Here is a 9,255-nt window from a genome sequence, read left to right on the forward strand (position 1 = left end):
AGCTCATCAAGGTCAGAAGAATTTATTAGAGGTCATGCATGCTGTCAGTGTTCTGACATTAGACTGGTTTTCTCTTCTAAATTAAGCACACTGAGATAGTTCCTGAAGGTCAGAAAGAGAATAATTTTTAACAAATGTATTAAAATGATTTGAGATGTAAATTAAAAATTAGGCAATATATATTTAATTTTAAAAATTATTATTATTGTGTGCCTTTTTTGTGAGTAGAGAGCAGGGGTGTGTTATGCAGCACACATGTGGAAGTCAGGACAACTTTGTGAAGTTGGTTTTCTCCTTTTTTGCCTGCATTCTAGGGATCCAGCACAAGTTACCAGGCTTATGTGGCAACCACCTTTATCTGCTGAGCCATCTCACCAGCCTCAGGCAATCTATATTTTAGAAGTAAGGATCCAAAAATCAAACCCCTTTCTTCTGTCCATGGGAAAAATTAGTGAAAAATTCATGGTCTGTGATGTGAATTCAAAGCATGATGATACCCAAGCCTTCCAAATTGTCAGCATGACCTCTAATTGTCTCCCAAGACAGAGTTACAGAGTCCATAGTAACTATAAACCAATCCAGGAAGAGCAAATGCACTGGTCATTTTCATATCTCAAAATGCATGTCTTTAGACTTCTCATCAAAGTGCCTTTGTTACACTATGTCAGGAATGAAGGATCAACTTCTCCTCCATTCTTTTCCTCCCTCTCACTCTTTTCCATTTTTCCTTCTTCCCTTGACAGATGATTTATCTTTATGAGGTAGAGTGTGATGTTTGGTACATTGATACATTGCATAATGAACAACTCAGGATGTTTAGTTTATCCATCACGTCTTTCTAATGAGACCATTCCAAATTCTCTTTCTAACTAAACTTAATCACTGTTCTGTGTCTTATCTAGCTATGACTTTGTATCTGTCAGCCAATCCTCCACCCTTCTTGGCTTCTGGTAAACACTGCTCTGCTCCGTACTCCTATGAGTGTGGCCTTTTTCATTCTAAGTGTGAGTGAAATCATGTGATATTTGTCTTTCTGTATCTGGCTTATTTTATTTGATGATCACTCGGCCAACTTGGAGCACTTCTTAAAACGGAGGGATAGCTGAGAACAGACTAGAGCTTTGCTTAGGCTCAGATGATGAGAAGGAAACAGCTTTGATCATATACTACATGCCAAGAATATTCACATTTGTATTTCCTTGACATGCCTTACCAACACTGTGGGTAGTAGGTCCTTCACATTTTACCCTCTCTATGCAACAGGGAGACAGACTGTTGGAGTCACAGGTAGGTAAGAAGTCCAGGTGGGTCTCACTTTCCTTTCATAGGCAGCACTGCTGATGGAAGACACTGAGGGTCGGGGTAGAGATGACAGGACATGGTATGTACATGCCCTCACTTGTGTGCATTTCAGTTACCTCATAGCTACTGGAAAGGTTATTAAGATGTTCCTGTTGTATTCTTGTCCCTCTGCAAGGTGAGGTCTATATCCCCTGTGTTCTGGTATCTTGATCTTAGCCATACCACATAGTATTTACATGACTCTGTTCTAAGTGCCCCATGGGCCACCTGGAAATGTGAAGGGAAAAAGCCTTGTCTTATTCAATGGGCCTACTTTGTACTGAACACCTGGCTGGCTGCAAATAAGGAGCAGGGAGATGGCAGCTCTCAACAGCAGGTGAGGGAACGGTTCTGAGCATCCTTTGTGTATAACCAACAGTTACAAAGTGCTCTCTGTACTCAGGCACCCGGCCAATGCTTGCAGGTAATTTTTGTTCATTAGCTCTCACACAACTCTATATGGCACAATGATGATGATTATTAATTAATGGATAAGGAAACTGAGGCTGGCAGAGGTAAAATCGTTGGAGACTGGCAGTGTTAGGATGCCAGTGTGCCTGTCACACAAGCCCATGTTCATCATTCTTTTGCTCTACACCTACTGAATACCCCTCTGTGAACACTGTTCTCTGTCAGAATTAGCAAGAAAAAACATGGTTTTGCACAATAGGAGCTTGAGATAAAGACCAGAAATAGAAATATCTAGGGAAGCTTTGAACAAAGCAACCTGGTCAATGCCGGTAGGTAAAGGGCTAAGTAACCAACACCCAGGGGAGCCATGGGGATTCTGCTCAATCCAGGGTAAGTGGGGTTAATCAGGGAAGGCCAGGTCTCCTAAAGGAGATGACATTCACTAGGAGCCAGCAGGGCTGCATTGCAGGCCTGCTCACCGAGGAGCTCCCCATGCTCACTTAGAAGTGTGTGTAATTAAGTCCTTCCCAAGCAGCTGCAGAGCAAGCAGGTTGCTGGGGCTGCAGCCGACGTATTGCTAGTGCCCCCCTGTGCGCAAAAGGGGAACTGAGCAGTCAACGGGCAAACAGGATGGTCCTGCAGCACCCAGTACACCTCACCAGGGATGTGCGGTTCAGTTCTGACTTCCCTCAACTCCGGATTTTGGAAGCAATCCCTTTAGTCTGAGCAACGAAGCTGCCCTTTCCAGGTCCCTTGCAGCAGAGCCAGCAAGCTTTCATGACCGGGTAATTTCTCTGTGCTCTCTCCTAGAGCTGCTCCTTTCTCTGGCTTGCTGTGGGAAGGTGAGCTGGAGAATCCTGGCAGGGGAACCGCAGGGCCTTTCTTCCCTGGCCGGAGTTCTGTGCCATGAGGTCAGCCTGCAGTGAAAGTGGGCCCAGGAAAGATGCTCTCGGATGGGATTTTCCCCTTTGATTTCCTGGCGTTCTGTACTCTGGATTTCTGTCTCTTCATCTGATAAAATGATCAGTGGCTCACACTGGAGTTACCCAGGGTGCACTGCCCACCACCCCTCCCAGCTTTTCCTCAGCTTCCCCCAACTCTTCCTATTGCTCTTCATTCACTCTTCCCACGTGGAATTAGCAATGAAGAATCGTGTGGTTTAGTGAGTCAGATGGTTTATTTAGATTAGAAAATGAAGAAGACGTTCACAAAGCTTTCTTTGGCTGCAGCCTAGGATTCTATGTAAGAATAATCAGCGGCTACTCCGAAGGTGAGCAGCACTTTTCTTTCCTAATTTAATGCAATTCAATATGTATTTATTCAGTGACTATTATATGGCAAGTGAAGCATTGCCCTCTATACCCCACCAAACTGATAAGCAGGAGAAAATACCCACTCGCATCTTAGTCACTAACACTGGATTGTATCTTTGCTATGTTACACCACTCTAAAACATTGTACATGTACAGCAAAAAAACTAGAGTGAAATATGAGAAATAAATCCTCAAGACTTGTACTAATTGGATAGTGTGTTGTAAAAGTGGGAACGGGCAGTTTCGAGTGTTATGTTGGTTATACAAATACACACATGTCCAGAGTAAGCATTTGCAGATATAACAAGTTTAATAGACACAGAATACCAGAAAATTAGCACTGCAGGGAGTCATTTTTATGACTGCTTGTAGAAAGTCTCAGTACAGATGGCATTTCAATGTCAACATTAAACCATGAAGTTCTTATGCCTGATGAAGCAAGCTATGGAATAAGGAGTGGATAGGTAGATTCATGTATTCATTCATTGTTGGTGGAAACAAGATAATTAATGAGCAATCCTTACCCTGGAGGAAATCAGTCACAAGGGATACAAATAGGAAAGAGTCAGGAATTGTCCTTCCTTGGGTGAGCAAACACCCAAGATGTGCTTTCTTAATTAGTAATTAATGAGAGCTTCCAATCTTGTCAGTTCCTTATTTATGAACAACCTGTCAGTTATAAGTATGATTACTTATTACTAACATTACTATTTACTCTGTATCTGTGGAGCTTACTGGGAAAGATGGACATAAGAGAGACTGAGGAGAGATACAACATTTTAAATGAAACCCTATCTCAAAAAACAAACAACTCCCCCCAAACCCAAAAAATATCAAAACACAAACAACACAATAACAAATCCCAACTCTTACACTACCACCATTACCAAGGCCAAAATGTTTGCACTTTAGAACTATAGGTATTGCCAGGCATGGTGGTGCATGTCTTAAATCACAGCACTCCAGAAGCAGAGGTAGGAGGATCTCTGTGAGTTCAAGGCCAGCCTGGTATACATAGTGAGTTCCAAGCCAGCTGGGGCTACAGGGAGACCTTGTCTTAAAAAGAACCCCTGCAATGGGGCCTGGAGAGATGGCTCAGTGGTTAAGAGCACTGACTGCTCTTGCAGAGGACCCAGGTTTGATTCCCAGCACCCACATGGCAGCTACAAACCATCCTTAACTCGAGTTCCAGGGGCATCCAAAGCCCTCTTCTGACCTCCATGGCATTGCACGACATGGGTGCAGGGAGACCTTGTCTTAAAAAGAACCCCTGCAATGGGGCCTGGAGAGATGGCTCAGTGGTTAAGAGCACTGACTGCTCTTGCAGAGGACCCAGGTTTGATTCCCAGCACCCACATGGCAGCTACAAACCATCCTTAACTCGAGTTCCAGGGGCATCCAAAGCCCTCTTCTGACCTCCATGGCATTGCACGACATGGGTGCACGGTGCACTAGCTTATGAATGAAATAACTGTCTTTCCTCTTCACCTATTTCATAAAGCTTTGAGCCCCAATTTTCCTAGGTCTTACAAGGAACACTACAGGAACCCTTCATGAATTTTTGCTCATGTGGGACTTTAACATAAGTTTTCATCTTCAATACCATTTATTCAAGCAAAGAGCCCTAGAAGGAAAATGAATGAGGAAATCTGGTGCAGAAGTACTGAAAAAAAAATCAGTCTTTTTCTTTCTTTAAAGAAATGTATTAAGGCTGAAAACAAGCAAACAAATAGCAAAATATCTTCTGCACAAGAGAAGACACCACACAAGGCTCTCTTCCTTTCTACTCATTTCCTTTTTAAAGCAGTTATATCTCTCCATTAAAACCAAGCACAGGGAAAATGGATGTGGGGCAGAGCTGGGTAAGGAAGGGTTAAAAACCTCTTTCTTCCTCAACCGTGTGCTTTGGGGATGCAGAAGAACCCTGGTCAATAGACAGATATATTGACTTGTTATTATTTAAAGTTGTTTAACCAGGTAGAGATAAACGAAAGCTTTCAGCAGCTGAACTATCACACAAATCACAATTAAGGTGGCATATGTGTTTGGAAGACGTAAAATCAATTCCCGCGAAGATAATGTTTTAGTCTCTATTTGAACTTGAAGACAGAAGTAAATTTTCAGCAGCAACAGCTGGGCTTGTTCCATCTAGGAGGCTCTCTATTAACTGTACAAGAAGGGTTTTTATTACCTCTTCTAATGGTTTTCCTCTATGGTTTTGTCTGCATCAAAAAAAAAAGCCAAATTGATTGCTGTGGTGCTGTTTACTGATGTTGCCAAGTGGATAGGAGCAAGGGAGCCTAGCTCTCACCTAGCTGAGTGGGTGGACCTCCCCTTCTCTTCCTATCCATTATGATGTAGAAGAGAAAACAGTGCACCCCTGGGGGCCACCAGTTTCCTGAGCTGGGGCTGTAAATCTTTCTCTTGAGTCACTCTTTCAGATAGTCTTCTGAAATTATTACTTAATATTAGGAAATCTGTATAACTAGAATACTGTATGATTTAAGCACCCATCATGCTTGTTTCAGTGGGAGATGATCTCTAAAGAGCACTCTCCCATTTAACATTTTAATCATATGAATGCATGTATGTAAGTGTGTGTGTGTGTGTGTGTGTGTGTGTGTGTGTGTGTGTTCCTCTCAATTCTATCTTACATGCCTGAAGACAGGACCACATTTTGTGCTAATGGAGTCTATAGGATTTAGTATAGTGTCAGGATATAGTAGATGCTTTGAACAGATGCCATCATGGGGATGGCAATCTACTGGTCTAGAGACCCAGATCTCATCCACTCCTCATTGGACTAGCCCTTTCAGGCCTCATCCATGATATTTCCTGGACAATGGTGACAGGTGAATGTTTTGCCTTTGGTGATTTCTTCCCGCCCTTAGGTGCAATATGGTTTGCCCTCTTGGAAGTCAGGAGGCTTGCTTGCTATTGAGGTAAAATATGCTGAGAAAGTAGAAGATTGCATTTCTCAGAGAGCAGGAGGGAAATGCAAGGACTCTGATCTCTCGGCATGACAAGAGAATGTGATCAGCAGAGGAAAGGATGGTATCCAGAAACAGACCTGGAGCCCAGAAGCCCAGACACTGCTCTCCTCTACCTCTAACTAGCCCTGGGAGGAAGGTAGGTTATTGGTTTATTTGGGTGAATAGCATCACCCAAACATTGAAAAATATGAACTGTTATAAAAATATAACATTAGGATTACTACTAATACTAATTCTACTATTCAAGATAGACAAGACCATGATTAAGAGATTATCTGTTTCATTCAGGTCAATATCTTTTCAGACTGAAAAATAGGCAAGTACCCTGGATGCTCTCATTTCTGTATTCTCCATGTCCACATGATCCTTTCAACTGTGAGCCTCCTCTCAGATACCCATGATCACAGGCAGGGAGGGACCACGGTAGAGCTCCACACCTCCTCCTTCCTTGCCCTTTTGGTTTTGGATTTCTATCAAGCATCAGCTCTACAATGGCTCTGCTCAAAAGACCATTTTGTTATGCTTCCTCTCAGCTTAAAAACCATGCCTTCATTCATTCAGTGGATAGCAAGGCCACCGTGTGCCAGGCATTGCTGTAGGAGCCGGAAAAGCAACAAACACAGAAAATATTAATGCTCTTGACTGAAGTACAGTGAAGGATGACAGAAGGCCATACTCAGATGGAGAGATGATTGACAGAGGATTAGTGACAGACATATGGAGAGACAGAGAGGTGAAGAGATAGTGTGGCGATTCTTCTTCCTTTTCAACTTGATTGGATTGAGAAACATCTAGGAGATTGATGACTAAAGCCCACTTCCTATGTAGTAAGGATATCTTCAGAGCTCATTAGATCACACAAGCTTTGGTCTAATGAATAAATTAATATTTGATAGATCCATTGTATGAGGGTTGTATTAGGAGAGGGTGAAAGGTAAGAGGTGGGGCCTCATTAAAAGAACTAGGTCACTGAGGGTATGTCGCTATGGGCTCTATCTTGCCCTGGTCTCTACACATAAGCCTCTTTTTGTTACTACCTATCTACCAAGACAGGAGGAAGCTCCTCTGCCATGCCCTCTTGCTACCACGATGTACTCTGTCTCAGTGTGCGCATAATCACAGAGCCAAATGACGGTGCACCGAATCCTTTGAAATTGTGAGTGAGAATAAAATAATTCCTCACCTTAAGTTGTTTATGTCAGGGATTTGTTCTCAGAAGAGAGAAAAGTAGCTAGCATAGATATGTAGGCAGATAGATGGATGAATAGATAGTTTTATACTGACACATGCAGTTGTATTACTATAAATATACTTAAAATCAGTGGTTCTTGAATGGAATAATATTTCACTGAGTGTTAAAATTGGTAATGTATCTTCATAGGCTGTGATTTTGATTGACTTCATTTTAGTCCAAACTAGAAACAAAAATAGCTATTTCTTCTTACTCATAAACACTCTGTTATTATGCAGAGTCGGGAGTTAAATTCATCCCTTTCCTTAGTATCTGTGGTTTTATAAGTTTCCTTTTGACCCAAGGGTCTCAGAATCTCATCCAGCCCAGGGTCAGTTTCCTAAGCCAACCTTATCAGCTTATTTCTCCAAGGGAAATGGGCAAAATATTTGTAAAGAACATAGCCAGTTTCTAGTCTTGGCCCTGGAGTCAAGAGATTGTCTAGGAACTTGGTGTTGTTTTCTTTAAACAGATGGGAACCCTTCACCTCCTTACAAGAAGTGACAGAAAGCCAGACTTACATCAGGTTAAAGTGACCAGTTCTTGGGTTTCATAAAGGAAGTCCAGTGTGTTTGGATACATGAGGTCAGCTTTGAAGCTGGGGCAAGTTTGTGTTGAACTGGAAATAACATCAGCTTGGCATGGAATGGAACTGTGTTAGATTTCCAGCCTTATCAGTCTGGCAGTAGATCTGCACTTTGGCAAAGATAACGTGCTTCCTGGGATTGTTTTCAATATTATGTGTTACCATTCACAAAGGACTCCAGCCCTGCCCCGCTTTGATTTCAGGACATACATAAAGTTAGCAGCTTTCTGCACTCTGTCTTCTCCTTGCTGGTCTCCCACCTACATACACGGTAGGCAGGAATGTGTGGACATGTGTTGTCTCTTGGTGGATTTTAGTGCAGTCAACAAAACCATGTATGTTCCTAAGACGGTATTCCTCACCCCCACAGCAACTTCCGCCTTCTGTCTTCCAGTCCTCCTCAGCACTTTGAGATTCTTTAGGTGGGTTTAGGAACAGGTGGAAGAGTGCTGAAGCTGCCCACAGAACCGAGATCAATGCAGGAAGAGGGAGGCAGGGACAGGACGGAATTCTAGAAGAACTCAGCAAGGAATTGACATCAAAAGGAACCGTTCAAATAAGCCACTGTCATATAAGCTGGAAAATATGAGACAGACAAAAATCACAGAAGGGGTTGTCCACACTGCTTCAGCCCTGAAATTAAGACAGTGGCTACACCAAGGGGAACCAGTGCCTTTGTCTCTGAGGGCCTCCAGTGAGTCCCTTTACTACTGTAGATGACTCAACCTCGCAGCGATTATTTCCCTAATGAGCTGATTCCCCAGGGACCTTTAGTGACAAAGAGACAGAAACTGAAGTGATTTGGTTTTATAACCAGAGCAGCTGTCCTTGCAAATGCACCATGTAGAGAGCAAGATCATGAGCAAAAGACATAGGCTGCAGGGCAGACCTCAGTCTGCTCTGGCCTTCAGGGATGGCCCACCTAGAAAATACGTACATCCCTACAGAGCCCAGCACTGCATATCTTCAATGCATCGTGGCTGGCTTGCTCATGCTCAGATGAGTGCTCCAAAGCATAGAGAAAGGAGCAAGGGGAGTGGTTAGTATTGAACACAGAAACTGATCACTGGGATGGGCACTTGCATTATATCCAGTGACCCTGAGGTAGGCTAGATCAGTATATGGGGTACAAAGAGACCAACAGTGACTTGAGTTTGATACAACCACATAACTGCATTGTAGTAGGCTATTGTGCACCCCCCTCCAAAGAGTGGCAATTCCATGGCATCTGTTGTGCACACTGGTTGTCTCTACCATACATCTCATGCTACATATGACACCCCCCCACCTGCAAAAAAAAAAAAAAAAAAAATTTCAAAAAAACCCTAAAAAAAAAAATTAAAGCCCCCAAAAATAAAAAAAAATTTTTTTTTTTTTTTT

The sequence above is a fragment of the Nannospalax galili genome, unplaced genomic scaffold (assembly GCF_000622305.1).
Source record: "Nannospalax galili isolate Female #2095 unplaced genomic scaffold, S.galili_v1.0 scaffold66, whole genome shotgun sequence".
NCBI lineage: Eukaryota > Metazoa > Chordata > Mammalia > Rodentia > Spalacidae > Nannospalax > Nannospalax galili.